Here is a 19,832-nt window from a genome sequence, read left to right as displayed (position 1 = left end):
CCTCTGCTTCCTCATCTGTAAAATAGATATCATAATAATACTTAATTTAAAGAGTTTTTGTGAGAAAATGCACATAAAGGACTAGAGTTAGCATACTGCTCAACACATAAGAAATACATAAGGTTAGTGATGATGATGATGATAATGATGATGGGGAGGAAGAGTCATTCTTATACCATTCTTTTCCTCATTCTCGAAATATGATCTTTCAGCTAATCTTACTAGCCCTATCTTTACAATTTGTACTGAATCTTGCAGGTTCACCATCCCTTCTACTTCCACCCTAGTCCCAGTCACCATAGTCACTTGCGTGAACTGTTGCAAACTCTTGCCAGGTCCACCTGTTTCCATTCCTACTCCTCTGCTCCTTCACAGCAGTCCACTATCCAATTAAAGGATAAAATTGAATCATGGTACATCTCTACTTGTCCCTACCCCAAGAATACAATCTAAACTCTTTACCATGGCCTATAGAGTGACTTAAACACCCTGGTCCATTTTTACCTCTCTCCTCCCACTGTTCTCTTTAATTCCATTGTAGTCTCCCTGGCCTTCTAGCTGTCCCCAAGCTCACTAGCTCATTCCTGGGTCAGAGATTTTGCTTTGTCACTTGCTATTTCTTTTACGTTGAAATGAGATGTCTTGTTCCTTCACTTCATATAAATCTCTACTTCAACGTCATCAGCTTAGAATGGCCCAGCTTGACACCTTACTAAAATACCATCTTTCTTCTCCAACCTCTCATTATCTCTTTAGTCTCCTTCAGGGCACATATCAAAAACTAAAATTATTATATTACACTATCTGTTTATACGTGTATTGTTTGTCATGTCCACAAACATATAACATCTTAGGAGCCTGTCTGAATCTCTGGATTTCTTTTTCTAGTTAAACAATGATTTTTATTGCTTGAGTACATAGACAAATTTATGCCACCAGCATAGAGGCTGTGGATAATTCATATTTCCAATTTGGGGGGAGGGATCACTTGGTCTTATGATGTCAAGCCAAACAGTAAATATGGCTCTCAATCAGAATCAGATGGAATTTAACATCCCTGTCCTTTCTGTCCTTCTCAAGATGCTTTTGAATGGCAACAGCTTTCTTAATTAAGTGACAGAGATCCTCAGGTAGATCAGGAGCAAATCGTTGGGACTTAACGGTTCTCAAGATTTCATTGCCTGTCACAACATCCTTGTGCAATACCCTGTGGATCCCTCAGGATCACACTGACTTGTGAGGAAGTCAGGCACTTCTTGGCCAGTTTGTAGATTTGTTCCTTCACATCATCCGATGTCAACTCCAGCCAGGTGGGGACTCTGTGGCAATAGGGGCAGAGTCACCTGGGATAGGCCCTTCCTTGTGGCATGTTTGTGACCCGTAATGGTGGTGGTCAGGCAGTGAAAAAGCCTGAATCCCTGGCTTCTAACACAGAGCCTGGCGTGTAGTAGACATCCAGTAAATATTTTTGGAATAAGCAAATGACAATTTTGTCCCTTATAGTATTCATCAAATGTTAGTTTTCTTTCTTTCATATTTTTCCCTTGGCTCAGTCTTATGATCTCTTCTCACCTGGAACCTGAAGGAAGTGGATCAGCCAGTTGGTATGGTACATTCTAACTTGAATGTTAAGATATCTAGAGAATAAAAATGTGAAAATTTAGGGTTAACGAGCTGCTAGTTAAGTTCTGTATGCATGAAAATCAATGCTTTGAATGGCCCAGAGCACAGAAGTTATGAAAAGAAAGAGATACAGACCTGCAAATTGAAAAGAAAATGCCAAATTTCTAATAATGGACAAATAAAAAGCAAAAAAGAGACCAAACAGACAACCTGAAAAGGCCTACATCTATTATATAAATTGAATCAATACTTAATAATCTTCCAAAACAGAAGGCATCAGGCCTAAATGGGTTTACTGGTGAATTCTACCAAACATTTAAGAAAGAAATTATACCAATTCTCTGCAATGTCTTCCAGAAAATAGAAGCACAGGGAACACTCCTAACTCATTCTAGGAAGTCCACATTACCTTCATACCAAAACTAGATAAAGGTGTTACAAGAAAAGAAAACTACAGATCATTAACTCTCATGAACATAGATGGGAAAATTCCTCAACAAAATATTAGCAAATCTAATACAAGCACGTATAAGAGTCCCATGACCAAGTGGGATTTATCCCAGGTATACAAGCCTGGTTCAACATTCAAATATCAGTTAACGTAATCCACCACATCAAGACGTTAAAGAAGAAACTCAAGTGATCACATCAATAGAGGCAGAAAAAACATTTGACAAAATCCAACACTTATTTATGATAAAAACTCTTAGCAAACTAGGAATGGAGGGAAATTTCCTCAACATGATAAAGAACATCTACAAAAAATCTACAGTTGACATCATACTTGTTCATGAGAAACTCAGAGTTTTCCTGCTAAGATCAGGAACAAGTCAAGGATGCCCCCTCTCACCACTGATTTTCATCATCATACTGGAAGTCCTAGCTAGTGCAATAAGACTAAGGAAATAAGAGGTATACATATTGAGAAGGAAGAAATGAAACTGCTTTTGCAGATGATATAATTGTCTATGTAGAAAATCTGAAAGAACTGACAAAAAAATTCCTGGAACTAATAAGCAATTATAGCAAGGTTGCAGGATGCAAGGTTAATATACAAAAATCAATTACTTTCCTGTATACTATCAATTAACAAGCAGAATTTTAAATTAAAAACACATTATCATTTTTATTAATACTTCCCAGAATGAAATCCTAAAGTATAAATTTAACAAAATATGTCCAAGACCTATCTGAGGAAAACTACAAAACCCGATGAATGAAATCAAAGAAGAACTAAATAAATGGAGAGATATTCCATGAACATATAGATAGGAAGACTCAATATTGTTAAGATGTCAGTTCTTCCCACCTTGATATATAGATTCAGTGCAATCCCAATGAAAATCTCAGCAAGTTATTTTGTGGATATTAACAAACTGATTCTAAAGTATTTGCAGAGACAAAAGACCCAGACTGGCAAACTCAATATTGAAGGATAACAACAAAGTCAGAGGATTGACATTATCTGACTTCAAGACTAACTATGAAGCTACAGTAAAGACAGTGTGGTATTGGCAAGATAATAGACAGATCAATGGAACAGAATAGAGAGCCCAGAAATGGACCCACACAAATACTCTCAACTGATGTTTGACAAAGAAGCAAAGACAATGTAATGGAGCAAAGATAATCTTTTCAACAAATGGTGCTGAATAACTGAACATCCATACGCAAAGAAATGAATCTAGACACAGACCTGACATCTTTCACAAAAATTAACTTAAATTGGATCATTGACCTAAATGTAAAACACAAAACTATAAAACTCTTAGAAGGTAACATATGAGAAAATCTAGATGACCTTGGGTATGGTAATGATTTTTTAGATACAACACCAAAGACATGATCCACCAAAGAAATAATTTATAAGCTGGACTTCATTACAATTAAAAACTTCTGCTCTGCAAAAGACAATGTCAAGAGAATGAGAAGACAAGGCACAGACTGGGAGAGAATATTTGCAAGAAACTTATCTGATAAAAGATTGTTATCCAAAATATACAAGGAACTCATAAAACTCGGTAATAAGAAAAGCGACACAACTAACAAATGGGAAAAAGACCCAAACACATACCTTACCAAAGAAGATGTACAGATGACCAGTAAACATATGCAAAGGTGCTCAACATCATACATCATTAGGGAATTACAAATGAAAACAACAATGAGATACCACTATGCACTTATTAGAATGGCCAAAATCCAAAACACTGACACCACCAAATGCTGATGGGAATGTAGAACAACAGGAATTCTCCTTCATTTCTGGTGGGATTGCAAAATGGTGCCACCACTTTGGAAGACAATTTGGCAGTTTCTTACAAAACTAAACATACGCCTACCCTACAATCCAGTAATTGTGCTCCTTGGTAGTTAATCAAAAAAGCTGCAAACTTATAGCCACACAAAACCTACACACACATGTTTATAGAAGTTTTATCCATAATTGCCAATTCTTGGAAACAACCAAGATGTCCTTCAGGAGATGAATGGATAAATAAACTGTGGTACATTCAGACAATGGAATATTATTCAGTGTGAAAAAGAAATGATCTACAAAGTCATGAAAAGACATAGAAGAACCTTAAATACATATTCCTAAATGAAAGATACCAGTCTGAAAAGCTTACAGACTATATAATTTGAACTGTATGACATTCTGGAAACAAAACTATGGAGACAGTAAAAAGATCAGTGGCTGCTGAAGGGTTATGGGAGAGGAAGGGATGAATAATTGGAAAATAGAGGATTTTTAGGGCAATGAAACTATTCTTTATGATACTACAATGGTGGATATGTGCCATTATACATTTGTACAAACCCATTGAATGTATATCATGAAGAGTAAACCCTAGAGCAAACTACGGACTTTGAGGGATAATGATGTCTCTGTGTAGGTACTTCGGTTGTAACAAATTCATCACTCTGGCACAGGATGTTGATATTGGGGGAGGCTGTGCATGTGTGGGGACAAGGGATACACAGGAACTTTCTCTCCCAATCAATTTTGCTGTGAACCTAAAACTTCTCTAAAAAGTAAAAAGTTTATTCATTAAAAAAAAATGAAACAACTACTTAAATATTAATAAGCCTAACATAACAAAGAATCGAATAAATTTAAATTACAACAATCTGTGAGAAAGGGGCTGAGGAGAACTGGTCTTAAGGAATCAGATTGTAAACTGTCATTCCCCCTTCTCCTCTAGGAAGTCACCTCTCAAACAAGAAGAGCAAGAAACAAACTGGAATTTCATCTTTGAAGCACTAAACGTAACCTTAGCCCCCAGTCACAAGAAATGAAGACAGAAATTGACTTGGCAGAGAGTAAAAGAGTGAAACCTAATTGCCTGCCAGATGGGGACAATGATGAGAATTTTGCTCACTCACTCTGCAGAATCTGGAGGACTTGAAGGCATCTGGTTCTATGGGGGTGGGGTAAGGCATGGGGCTCAAACTAGGGGATTGTTTGTTCAAACAGCGCTCTGACTTCAAAACCTGGTGAACTCTTGTATTAGTTTTCTAGGGCTCCCATAACAAAGCACCACAGACTGTTTGGCTTAAACAACAGAAATTAATTTTCTTACAGTTCTGGAGGCTGGAAGTCCAAGATCAAGGTGCCAGCAGGTTTGGTTTCTTTTGAGGCCTCTCTCCTTGGCTTGTGGATGGCCACCTTCTCGCTGTGTCCTCACATGGCCTTTTCTTGGTGAGCAGGCACCTAATGTCTCTTCCCCTTCTTATAAGGACACCAGTCAGCTTGGATTAGGGCCCCACTCTTATGACCTCATTTAATCTTAGTCACCTCTTTAAAGGCCCCATCTTCAAATAAAACCACATTGGGGGTTAGGACTCCAACATACAAATTTTGGGGGGACACAATTCAGTCCATAGCCATACCTTTCCTGACTCCACAGGTGATGAGGGCGTCATGAGCACAGACGGCTGACAGGGTAGAAATGGTGGCAGATAGAAAAAAGATTAACTGAGAGACCTCATACTGAACGGTGAGGGTCACAGGCCCCTTCTCTAGTTCTTGCCCTCCAAGGTCAGCTTTCAGGCTTCTACCCCACAGGGCAGATTAGTCCCTCCAACTCTCGAACTGCTACAAAACACCTATAGGGGGCTGTTTATCAGTCAGGAGAATGGAAAAAGGTGTGCCAAGTAGCTCATGGGACGATCCTCTCCAAATCGACGTGTGGTGGTCAGTGATAGAGAAATCAAGCAAAAATATTGTGAACTTCCTAGACATTGTTAGGTCTTTTGGTTTGGCTCATCTTGCTTCCCCAAGAAATGAATGGTTCACTTGCAATCCTTGCAAACCTTTGTGATATTTATGGCAATAACAGGGACAATGTTTGTGAGATGCTTGAAGACAGGAGGATGTCCAATTCCTCTTGGCATTTCCTGAGCCTAGGACAGAGCACGTCCCATAATTGGCAGTAAAAAAATGAGTTCTGATGGTTCTGAGTGGCTTTTCTTTTGCATTTATTACTATAACCTATTTAAGAAGTAATTTGGGGAATAATTTGTGATATTTCAAGAACAATTTGGAAATTTTAGAGATAACCAAACCTCTTTTAATCTTACCTTTGTACATAAAGGTACATTTACGTTCTCTATATATAACATGTCATATATATTAGATGTAACATATATAATATATAGTATATATATTAGATCTTGATAAAAATCCATTTATAGATGAGGAAACTGAAGCTTGTAGAACTTATTGATTGCTAAGACTAGAACTCAGATCTTGTGCTTCCTATTCTTGTACCACGTTGTTCTGGCGTAAGTTTTAAATGCCAGACCTGTGATTAATTAAGCATTAATTCTTAAATGCTTAAAAGTAGCATTTAAGCTTCAGAGTATGTTGCTGACCAACACAACTAGAGTTTTGTTAAAAAGGCAGCACTGGATAATTTAGACTGGATGCTAATAAGGTGCATAAAAAAGAACTATTACAGCATTATTCACAGTAGCTGAAGTATGGAAACAACCTAAATGTCTATTGATGGGTAAAGAAAATGTGGTACATATATGCAGTGGAATACTAGGCAGCCTTAGAAAGCAAGGAAATCCTGCCATTTGCAACCACATGGATGAACCTGGAGTACCTTATGCTAAGTGAAATAAGCCGGGCAGAGAAAGACAAATACAGTATGATCTCACTTATATGTGGAATCTAAAAAGTTGAATCCATGGTAACAGAGAGTAGAATGGTGGTTCTCAGAGGTTGAGGGATGGGGGAAATGGGGAGGTCCTGGTCAAAGGGTACAAATATCCAGTTATAAGATGAATAACTTTGGGAGATCTAGTGTACAGCATGGTGACGATAATCAATAATAATGTACACTTGAAATTTGCTAAGAGAGTAAATCTCAAGTGCCTTCACAACACATATAAAGAAGTAACTGTGAGATGATAAAGGTGTTAGCTAGCTTGTTTGTAGTAATCATCTCACAAAGTATATGTACACCAAAACATCATGTGGTACACCTTAAATATATACAATTTTGATTTGTTAACCTTAACTCAGGAAGGCAGGGCAAAAAACTAATTACCTTCGAGAAATATATTTGACTGCAAATTTTGGTTTATCTTGTAAATAATTTTGCCTGTCTTCCAAATTTTCTGCATGTCATTTATAATATTAAAACTGGATTTAAATATAAAATTACGTTTGAAGAAGTAACAACTTTTACATGTTAGTTTTGACATTGTGTTCTTTTTCCCATGGGTATTTCAATGATAAGTTAATAGTACGTTGTTTTATTTTATTTTTAATTTTTATTTTATTATTTTACTTTTTAAGGGCATTAAATAATGTGATTTTATTTCATGAGAGAACCAGCAGCCTCACACTTGAGCCCTCGCCCCACCCCTCAGCCCCCGGCGCCCGCGCTTCTGTCTAATGCTGGTGATGGGGGCTCTGGGATCGGGACCTTGAGCGCCTGGAGAGAGAAAGCAGAGGGACCCCTGAGGTTGGGCAGGGAGCCCTGCCCTGTGCACACACACGCACCAGCACGCTTCAGGGTCACGGGGGCTTCAGTGATCAAAGGATGAGGCAGCCCCTACACCTGGAGGGGCGCAGGGTGGGGACGAAGGAATCAGGGCTGTGACCTCCCACCAAAGGGCGACTGTCTTCCCAGGGGGCTGGGTGGCTTGCTTACCAGTACGTCGTTTTAAATATAAATATAACAATTCACAAAATTCAAAAGCTTTGTTGAGGGAGGAGGGAATATTCAATTGATAAATGAAGGGGGCAAAGAGGAAAGTATGAAGATGTTGATATTTTTGTATCAATAGAGTGGTGGCTATATTGTGCCTATTTTAGTATTATTCTTTATACTGTACATATAATATATGTATTAAATATTTCATTATAAAAATTAATAGTGTTCTATCTTTATGTATGTTATTATACCTGTCTTATGCAAGTCTCAAAGTTGACAGTGTGCTCAGGCAGAAACACTTAAATCTCAGGAATTTGCCAGCTCCTGAGCACAGTGAATTCTGAGGTCTATAGTAAGATTACTGGTTAGTACCTTACAGTCCTGTTTAAGAATAACTTCCATCCTTAACAATGGTAATAAAAGCCATAATAGTGAGAATGCTATCACTTGGGGATGTTAAAAATGGAGATTTCAGAAATATTATAATTGTATTAAAGTGTTCTGTATGAACGTATGATATGAAAAAAAAATGTTTAAATAAACCACTCTGGAGTTTAGTGTTGGTATCTGGAGGAGAAAAAGATATAAGGAATATGTCAGAACAGCAACAAAGATCTGAGACATTGTTTCTGTGTGGAAAAAGGCTTCATTGCTGTGTAGAAATCTCTAGAAATGTTATACTCTAGGGTTTGAGCAGCAGAGATGAAGCAATAAAAAAATAAGCTTTCTTTTGGAAGAAACCTGAGCTGAAAACCGATGAAGTAAGAGTGGGGCCAAGGATTAGCAGCGTTTTCACCTCTCATGCCCACCTGCATTCAGATTTGCCCGGGTCAGGAGGTAAAATAGGTTTGTCTCTTTAGGCCTGGTGGACATTATTATCTCCATGACAAACCCACTCAACGAGAGAAAGGCAAGGGTAGTGTAAATTAGGTCATTCCCAAATGTAAATCATGTTTTCTAATTTGCATAACAGCCTCAGACCCTGACAGTTGACTAGATAATTCTATTAATTATGAGAATAATTATGTGTATTGGCAAAAATCCAGAAATAGCAAAATTAAAACCACCAGATCAATAAAATAGCATTTAGCAAGAGTTTACTGTGCGTATAGGAACAGTTTTCAAACTGGGAGCTTTCAAATTCAAAACTGATATGAAGCTCAGGGGTGTGGAGTCACAGGATGGCTTGTAAAGGGAAAATGAGGAAGCTGTTTAAACTTCACAATGATTGGTTATTACAATGGGAGTTTCCAGATGGCAAGGGATTGGTTCAAAGTGATTATCTTATACCATTTTTAGGAAGATGACTTAAGTTTCTTCTATGATTATCAGAGGCATTTATAAGAAATAACCTGTTTTGCTTATGTTCTTGAAATAAACTAGATTTAGTTTTGCTTATGTGCCTTAAATGGTTTTGTCTGGTGGTTGACAGAGGCAGGGGGTGAAATGGGTAAAGGGGGTCAAAACGTACAAATATCCAGTTATAAAATGTCATGGGAATGTAATGTACACCATGGTGACTATAGTTAATAATACTGTATTGAATATTTGAAAGTTGCTAAGAGACTAGATCTTGAAAGTTGTCATCATAAGAAAAAAAATTTATAACTATGTATGGTGACAGATGTTAACTAGACTTATTGTGGTGGTCATTTTGCAATATACAATCATGGAATCACTATGTTGTACACCTAAAACTAACACAATGTTATGTCAATTGTATGCCTATAAAAATAAAATAAAATATAACTTGTCTTTAAAAAAATCAAAAGCCCATTGTGATACCTTTAACAAAACCAATCAGATTTACATATATTGCAAATTAATTGCTATAGAAGAACTGATAAAAATTGTTGAAAATCAAGGGCCAGCCCTGTGGCCAAGTGGTTAAGTTCATGTGCTCCTCTTCAGCGGCCCAGGGTTTCACTGGTTTGGATCCTGGGTGCGGACATGGTACTGCTCATCAAGCCACGCTGAGGTGGCATCCCACATAGCACAACCAGAAGGACCTACAGCTAGAATATACAACTATGTACTGTGGGGCATTGGGGAGAAGAAGAAGAAGAAAAAAAAGAAGATTGGCAAAAGATGTTAGCTCAGGTGCCAATCTTTAAAAAAAAAATTGCTTTTGAAAATCAATATTTGGTAGCTACCACATTAATAATAGTTTCAGGTATTAATCATCAATGAGTGTTAAAACTAGTTGGTAAAAGTTTAATTAGAAGTAGAATATTTACATTGTTTCAAAGTATTCCACCTCCCTGCTAAAAAGAATGGTTTTGTCTATGTAGAGAATTTTCAAGCCTGGTCTCCATTTTGTATTTAATTTTTTTTGTTTTTTTGCTGAGGAAGATTAGCTCTGAGCTAACATCTGTGCCAGTCTTCCTCCGCTTTATGTGTGGGTTGCCACCACAGCATGGCTGATGAGTGGTGTAGGTCCACACGGGATCTAAACCTTTGAACCCAGGCTGCTGAACTGAATTGCTCCTAACTTAACCACTAGGCCATGGGGCCAGCCCTTGTATTTAATTTTAACAATATTTAATTACTTACTAATTTATATACCACCATAGTCCACAAATAATATGAAGCAACTCAATTATGATATTTATATAGTTCTTTACATTTAATGTTTTTTTAGCAAGTTTTACTTAGTTCTAACAAGGTCTCTGAGCCGGTATTAACAGCTCACTTTCACAGCTGGAGGAACCACAGTTCACAAAGATTGGTTGATTTGCTCAGTTGTGAGGTGGATATTAATACCATCTTCTTGTTGGTGGGAAAGTGAAGCTTAGAGAAAAGAAGTAAATTGCTAAAGAAGACATATGTAATTTGAGGTGCTATTAAGAGGTGGGATTTCAACACAAATTGAATGAGCCCTAACTGGCGTGGTATATTACCTCCTCAAAATGTTGCTTTTCTGATGGTTTTATCCAAGGAAAAAAAGTCATTCAATCAATTCATGTTTCCACATACTATTTTTTAGAACATGGATGCAATTTAGAATTAATTTCTAATTCCTCTAACAACGTGAGACAATCTATTTCTATTTCTAAAAGATTGGTCCATCCAGAGAATTCTGCTTATGTTTCTCACATGATCTTACGAAACAAGTTCTAAGAAAATGTTAACCTTGGTAGAAAAACAGCTGCTGTTTTATCTGTGGAGAAACCCTAAGTCAGTGTAGTTGATTTTTAAAAGAAATCAAATTAATGTGTTAACCTTTACTGTTCATCTGGTGCCCTCAACAAATATGTTTTCAACTTGACAAAATAGAATCGATTACTTGCGACTCAATTTTTCTACCATTAAAATGCAATTAGTTTCCAATTATGTTATAGAAGTTAAAATAAGAATATAAGAAGTGATGGGGGAATTAACACCGCGTGCCCTCTCTTTGTAAATCTGGACTTCTCTTAGTCGTGAGGAAATGCCCAAGATTGCCTTAGGCGACATTTTCTGAGAGCTATTTGCCATGTATATAGTTGAAGTAAATACTTGAATGAACTGTATGCTTTTTGCTGAATACTAGATATCAATAAAATATTGCTATTTTAACAGCTGTTTCTCCTGGCCACAAGATTTTGAGACGCTTAATCAGATAAGGATGAGCCTTATCTGGCACCCTGCAGTTCAGTCGCCGTCCTCCAGGGGTCGCTGGAACCTAGCCTCTGTGTAAAGGTCTTCCTCTGTCTGGGGTGGGATTGGTGGTCCTTGAGATGTTACACAAACTGCCAAGTATCTTCTTGGTTCCAATTGATGTCAGGACTGCCACACTTCTGAAGTGTTCCCCTGAGGGGCCCCCTGAGAATCTGAATCCTGGAACTAATGTCACTGCCCCACTAATGCTGCTCTGGTGATCGCGATAAGCATTTCTCCACAGCCCAGTTGCTGATGTTACCTGGGCGAGATGCCTCCATATGGGTGCCTGAGACCAGCCACTGAGATGGCTCCACTTCAGTTTCCTGCGTCAGGGGATGATGGCCTGTATCCTTTTCACACTCTCATTCTGCTGTGGGAACTCATTTTTTTTTTTTTTTAAAAAGATTTTATTTTTTTCCTTTTTCTCCCCAAAGCCCCCCAGTACATAGCTGTACATTCTTCGTTGTGGGTTCTTCCAGTTGTGGCATGTGGGACGCTGCCCCAGCGTGGTCCGATGAGCAGTGCCATGTCCGCACCCAGGATTCGAACCAACGAAACACTGGGCCGCCTGCAGCGGAGCGCGCGAACCCAACCACTCGGCCACGGGTCCAGCCCCAGTGGGAACTCATTTTAGTATGTAAAACTGATCACCCAGTATCGGCATGTGTCCTTGAACCCTTTGATAGTCCTCAAATATGGTGGAGAACCTTCCATCTTGCATCAGCGCCGCTTCTTCTCTCCTTTTTTTCTTTATATTTTTGACCAACCACCTCCCTAGGATTATGTCAACGGATTAGACGTAGGTCTTGCCAAAGCTTTTAGAACACGTGAGTGACAAGCTTTTCACTTACTAATGTATGATGTAGACTTCTGCAAGTTTGTTGTGGAGAATTAAATTAGGAATATTCCATAATAATCATAGGAAAATCACACACAAAACAAAAAAGTAGGAAATGAATCAAAATATAACATTTAAAATTAAGGGTGCTGTACCAACTTCTGGTTATAAGATAATTGAGTCCTGGGGATGTAGGTACAGCGTGATGACTATAGTTAACGATACTGTCTTGTATATTTGACAGTTGCTAAGAGAATAGATCTTCAACCTTCTCATCTCACACACACAAATTTGTAACTATGTGAGATAATGGGTGTTGACTTATTGTGGTGATCATTTCACAATATATACAAATATTGAATCATTATGTTGTATACTTGAAGCTAATACAATGTTATATGTCAATTATATCTCAAGAAAAAAAATAAAATGAGCTTAAGGCTTACAAAGATAACATTTAACAAGCATTTCTTTAAAACCAAGCCGTTTCAGGTTTATGCCTAGGGATGTTGAAAGTCTGAATGGCTCACATACAATATTGTCTTTAAAATTGGCCTATTTTACTAAGAATGTATTGGATGCAACTTTTGCCTAATGATTGGGAAATGGATATTCATTGTGAGAGCCCAGATGTCAATAAGACCTTTGTGGGCTTTTAAAGAAGCACTGTGCTCAGTATTGAATTTGCTTTTGGAATCTAGGACACACAGTTGAAATTGCTCACTGCCAATGACTGACTGTCTCATCTGGAGTAATCTTTCTTACAATCTGTTTTGGCCTAATAGATATTTCAGTCTCACACATTTGCCAAATAGACGGCTCTCTCCTCTTTCCACTGCTTCCTTGAAGAGGTCTGATAGTACATTGAAATGAGAAAACAAAAACAAAATAGGAAAATTTCTTTCTAAAACAATAGTGTAGAACTAAGATTATAGCCTAGTATGAGATAACTTGCCCACATGCCAAACTTTGGAACTCTTGTTATATGCCCATAAATGGCCTAATTTAGCATCGAAAAATAATAGTTTCTGTTTATCTACTCCTCAGTACAAGGACATTTGGGTTGTTTCCATTTTTGGTAATTATGAATAAAGCTGCTAGAAATATTTGTATCCTGGTTGTTATGTGAACTTGTTTTGTTGTTTCACTCGAATAGATACCTAGGAATAGATTTGCTGGGTTGTACGGTAAATGTGTGTCTAACTTTATAGAAATTCCAAAATGTTTTCCAAATTGGGAGGGTGTACATTTTGTATCCCCGTTAAGAACTGAGGGGAATCCAAATGCTCTTCATGCTTTGAATTAGTCAGTATTGTCAATAAAAAAAAATCATAGCCCTTCTATAGGTATGTAGTGATATCACATTATGGTTTTAATTTTCATTTCCCTGACTCTAATGATGTAGAGCATCTTCTCATGTGCTTGTTGCCATTCATATATCTTCTTCGATGCAGTGCTTGTTCAAATCTTTTGTCCATTAAATAGTTTAAAAATATTATTGTGTTTTAAGAGCTGTCTGTATATTCTGGTTACAAGTACTTTATCAGATATGTTATTTGCAAATATTTTCTCCTTGTCTATGGCTTATCTTTTTAATATCTTAACAGTGTCTTTCAAAGAGCAGAAGTTCTTAATTTTGGAGTCCAATTCATCAAATTTTTCCTTTATTAATTGGAATTTAGGTGTCCCATATAATGGAGTATAATTCAACAACAAGCCACTGAAACATGCAAAAATGTGGCTAAGTCTTTATACACTAAATAAAGAAAAAGAATCCAGACTTGAGAGGCTACATACTGTGTGATTCCACTTATTTGACATTTTGGAAAAGACAAGATTAAGTAATAGAAAATATCGGTAGTTACCACAGGCTGGGAGTGGGGGAAGAATTGACTGTAAAGGGGAAAGGGGAATCTTTTTGGGGGTAATGTAACTGCTCTATATCTTGATTGTGGTGCAGACTGGACAACTACATGTACTTCAAAACTCATACAGTTTTGTTTACTAAAAAGAGTGGTTTAACTGTATGGAGATTACATGTTAAATTAAAAAAAAGTAGTTTTTACTTTGTTGTTTCTTTGCTCTATCTCACTTTCTTTATGAAGGAGTTCTGAAAGCATCAGTGATGTAGAGTGGAAAAGAGTTTAAGAGGTTCGGAAAGGAATCATGCAATCATATCATACAAATGATAATACAGTGGAAAACATTTGTAGAGAGTGGGAAAGAATTGTTGGCTCTATGGTTAGGTAGGATGGCAGGGTATTGTGGCAGACACCACTATGTGTTTCCTAAAACCATTTTATCTACCTCCTGGGAACACCATCAGATGATAATTTCCAGCCTCCCTTGCAGTTATGTCAGGCCATGTGATAACATCCTGTAGAAGTTTACATGCTACTTCCAAGATTGCATGACCCATAAAAACCTCTTACAATCCTCCATCCTTCTCTTTCCTGAAATTCTGGATGGATGCAGGAGATACAGCAACAGATTTAAAGTCCAATGGGATGGTGGAACCACCAGGTGGAAGTAGCCCGGGTCCCTAAATGACCACATGGAAGGAACGCTTCAATTGGACTGTGACACGAATTAAAAATAAACTTTGATTTTGTTAAACCAACTAAGATTTATTAGGTTTGTTTGTTATAGAACTTTGCGTTACTTATCCTGATCCAAACAAAAACATATTTCCTTGCCTGTTCACAGATATTAAAAAGTTGGAATTTTCGATAAGAGGATAATGCGAGATAAATCCACGAGGGTGGAGGGCTTCAGATATTTTTGGACGTGGCATTTTTGGTGGGAATTTTTTTGAGGGGTTTCTTTTGATCCTATGGGTTTTAGAACACTTTTTGCACTTTCATTTGGGCTGGATTGTTACAAGTTACCTGATTTAGCTATTCATTAATGGGAGAAGTGTATTAAAAACATGCTACTAGGTTGGTAGATTTTAAAAATTTCTCATTGTGTTTACATCGTTTTTTGCTTTCTATCATTGAACTTATGTTCTTAGTAGCATACAGTTTTAGAACTGATACTCTTCCCAGTGTTTTGAACCTTTCTCATGAATTGACCTGTTTCTAGGAATGCTCTTAGTTTATAAAAACATTGTTTGGTGTTAATGGAATTATGTAAACTTTCCTTTGGTTAGTGTTTGCTTAGCGTATAAATTTCTATTTTTCTAAGAATTTAAATTTTCTAAAAATTTCTGTTTTTCGTAATACCTTCTATATGTTTGTGTTTTTGATATATTGCCTATAAACAAGATATAGCTGAATTAAAAAATAGTTTACAATTTTCTTCTTTCTCAAATTGGAACATTTAGTTCATATAATTTTTAGTTATTAATATATTTGGAATAATCTCTATTATTTTATTTTGTAATTTCAGTGTGTCTAACCCACAGTACGGTTTTAATGAAGGGGTAGATATATACACCAATGAAACAGAATTAGGAGTCTAGAAATAGACTCACATGTATATGATAAATTCTTTTCACCAATGGTGCTAAGGCAATTTAATGGAGAAAATCTTTTCAACAAATAGTGCTAGAACTGAAGGATATCCATATGAGAAAAAGTGAACATCAATCTTTACCTCACTCTATACAAACAGTTTAAGTAGAGTATAGACTTAAATGAAAAAGTTAAAAGTAAAAACCTTCTAGAACAACACATAGGATAAAATTTTTTCGCAACTTTGAGTAGGAAATTTTTCTTATATACTACACAAAAAGCATGAATCACAGAAGAAAAAAATTGATAAATTGGACCTTATCAAAATTACAAAGTTTTACTTATCAAAAAACACCACTAAAAGCAATGAAAGGCGAGTCATAGAATTGGATAAATTATTTGCAATACGTATTTCTGACAAAGGACTAATATCCAGAATATATATAAAAACTCTCTTAATTAAGAAATAAAAACACAAACTACCCAATTTAAAAATGGACAAAAAATTTCAACAGATACTTTAGAAAACAGTGGTCAGTAAAACCTGAAAAGATGCTCCACAATAATAGGAAAATGCAAATCGAAACCACAATGAGATACAGCTACACATCATTATAACATTGACAATAAAATTGCCAAGAATACAAGTATTAGTGAGGATACAAAGCAACTGGAACTCTCATATGCTTACAACCCCTTTGGAAAACCATCATTTACTTTAATGAGTAAACATATGCCTACCATATGATCCAGGCTTTTCACTCTAGGTATGAAATGAAAACGTGTCCACACAAAGATGAATGTTTATAACAGCTTTACTCACAATAGACAAAAAGTGGAAACAACTTAAATGCCTGTCAGTGAATTAAAAAAATATGGTGCATCTATATAACTGATTACTACTCAGAAATAAAAAAGGATAAAATATTGATTTATAACACAACATGAATCAACCTTGAAATCATTATGCTATGTGAAAGGATCCAGGCACAAAAAAACCCATATTGTGTGATGCCATTCATGTTAGAAAAGAACAGAAAACACTATACTAGCAAAAATATATGTCAGTGGTTGTCTGGTGTCAGTGGTAGAGTGTGGGATGTGCTGCAAAGGGGCTTAAGGAAACATTTGGGGTGATAGAGATATTTTGTACTTTGGTTTCACAGTTGTACTAATGTATAGAAACCCACAGAATTGTAACATTCAATACCTGCTGTTCATTTTAAATGTATTATATATCATTAAATTTTTTTAAATGTTTTTCACTGCGTTTAGAATTCTAACAGCTAATTTCTCTCAGCATACATAACATTCCACCGTCTCCTGGTTTCCATTGTTACAAATGATAATCAGCTGTTAATGTAATTATCCTTCCTTTAAGGGTCTTTTTTTCCTTATGCTAATATTTAGGACTTTTCTTTTCCTTTGGTTTGGGGACTTTCACTGTGACATGGATTTCTCTTTCTTTATCCTTCTTGTTATTTGTGAGGCTTCCTGAATCCATCAAGAGGGACCTACCACAAGTTTTAGAAAGTTGAAGTCATTATTTCTTCAACTATCTCTTATATTGCATTCTCTTTCACCTCTCCTTTTAAATTCCTTTATTTGTGGGCTAGCCCAGTGGCGCAGCAGTTAAGGGTACACATTCCACTTTGGCGGCCTGGGGTTCACTGGTTCAGATCCCGGGTGTGGACATGGCACTGCTTGGCAAGCCATACTGTGGTAGGCATCCCACATATAAAGCAGAGGAAGATGGGCACGGATGTTAGCTCAGGGCCAGTCGTCCTCAGCAAAAAGAGGAGGATTGGCAGCAGTTAGCTCAGGGCTAAGGTTTCTCAAAAAAAAAAAAAATTCCTTTATTTGTGCGTGCCTTTGGCATTGTTTTTTTCTTCCTGCACCTTTAAAACCATGAAAACCAATGCTTAAAATTCCTAAACTCAGAAATTGGCTTCTTTCAAGGAATAATCTATTTTAAATTCTCTATTTACCTTTCTGGGTTTCTGCTCTCAATTTTTGGCATCTGAATATTGCTTACTTTCTTGCTACATATAGATATTTGAAAAGATTTAATAATATACCTTACTTAGCATTTTAACTTGTTTTTAGTTGGAGGATCAGTTATGGAACCCAGGCTGTATTGTCAAAATATGGAACTGCATGGCACAGATGACTCCATTAAAAAGTTGCATTATGATATTTACATTAATATTTAAATTCTTCCTTTAACAATTATCCCTTAATGACTATCTAACTCAGGGTCTAAAGCTGTTTTTAAAAGCTGAAAAAGAGTTTATAAGCACAAGACGCATCAGAAAATCCTGGATTTTGTTTTGTTGGTACTGAATAATGTGTGGTTCACTTGCGATGAAAAGAAAGACTTTTAAGTTGAACAGGAGATTAGGTTGCAAAGAGACATTGTTTCTTAACAGTTCTTAGTAGAAACTGTATCTATATTTCAAAATGATCTCAAAATTACGGGAAGCAAAATTTGGTGGCTGTGAAGAAAATCTTTTGAGACAGTTGTGATATTAGAAGAAAAAGGAGCAATTCATTTCTTTTGTCTAGGTTGGTGAAATAATATTTCAGAAATGACAGATCTATCTTACAGATAGAACGTTTTAACTTTATTATTATTCAGCTCTTGCTGATTTTAAGCATGTATTCAATAGCCAAGTTATGCTCAATATTTTGAATTTGATACCTAGTTTGACTTCATAATCATTTTACTTTATTTTATAGAACATTTGAATTTCAGATCTTGTGTGGTGTTAACCAAGTTTGAGCACCAGCATTCCTAATGTGCATTGGCCAATATCCTGTCTTCTGCTCATATATGTCAATTTTAGCTGTTTTCCAGATTTCTCAGGTAAATGACCATACTCCTAGCTTATAAAATTGATCACACAGATACACACACAAACACATATATCAATGAAATATGCACTGTTTCTTTTTAGCTCTGAAATATTTACATAAGCATTTGTATTAAACTAATTTATATGTCTGTGTTACTTTTGTTACTGTAACCAATGCCCTAAATATGTTGGTTGTTCAATATTTGTTAACAAAGAGGAAGATTTTGAATTTATATCTTATTATGTATCATTCTGGATGAAACTCTGACTTTTTCTGAAAAAAATTTCCATGTTGTCACCTCTTGAAATGCACTTTAAAGTTCCTTGGTTGTGCATTCATATTTTAGATGCATGATAATTTTAGATCAGGATCTATTTCGGATAAACTATTTTGATAAACATTACTGAAATTTCTGAACAGAAAATAACATGGAAGACTGAGAGTCAGATTGGATATTGTAGAATGAGCATATATTTTGAGGATTAAGTCTGGCTCTACTGCTTAACAGAGAAGTAGCACAAGAAAAAAAAATTGTCTCTCTACAAATTTTAAATAGCTCAAATCTAAAATGAGTTGAACATTACCTATCAAACAGGGTGGTTATGTGTATCAATTAAGTAAAATTTGTGTGCTGTTACATAGGTACTTAAAAAATTAGCTTTTCTATTTTTGGGTCAACTCTGTACCTCAGCTCAAGTTTATTTAATTTGTGGGCAAGAACTAAAGGACCCTGCAACACAAGCTTAAAGATGTAGAAAAGACTTATGGTTAGAGCCCTTAGTGGTAGTTTCCTAAGGGGCCAAAGTGGGAATTCTAATTTCAGGATATCTCTCTCCATTCCAATTGCTCCCACTGTTTGACAATCGAGGAGTGTCGTAAGATCCAGCCAGTTGTGAACAGCTGAGAAGGAGGTACTCTATCACTCTTTTGTCAGAGAAAAGGTTTTTTTTCATTTTTGTTTTTTTGCTGAGGAAGATTAGCACTGAGCTAACATCTGTGCCAGTCTTCCTCTATTTTGTATGTGGGTTGCTGCCACAGCATGGCTTGATAAGTGGTGTAGGTCTGTGCCTGGGATCCGAACCCAAGAACCCAGGCTGCTGAAGCAGAGGATGCTGGACTTAGCCATTATGCCATGGGCCAGCCCCTCAGAGAAAGTTTTTAGATGAATGAAAGCTTCTGTTTTTGTATTTTGAAAACATCTGCTTCTGCAAGATGCCATGCTAGGCACTGTACATAATTCTATTA

At 36.5% G+C, this 19,832-nt stretch overlaps 1 pseudogene; it reads right to left on the bottom strand.

The window, feature by feature from the left end:
• Positions 1–927: 927 nt before the first annotated feature.
• LOC100629860 (small ribosomal subunit protein uS15-like) lies at positions 928–1,535 on the bottom strand (annotated as a pseudogene).
• Positions 1,536–19,832: the final 18,297 nt, after the last annotated feature.

This window comes from Equus caballus, chromosome 29 (assembly GCF_041296265.1).
Source record: "Equus caballus isolate H_3958 breed thoroughbred chromosome 29, TB-T2T, whole genome shotgun sequence".
In the NCBI taxonomy this organism is placed as follows: domain Eukaryota; kingdom Metazoa; phylum Chordata; class Mammalia; order Perissodactyla; family Equidae; genus Equus; species Equus caballus.
The sequence above is the reverse complement of the archived record's forward strand: the minus strand, read 5'-3'. Positions and strand labels throughout refer to the sequence as shown.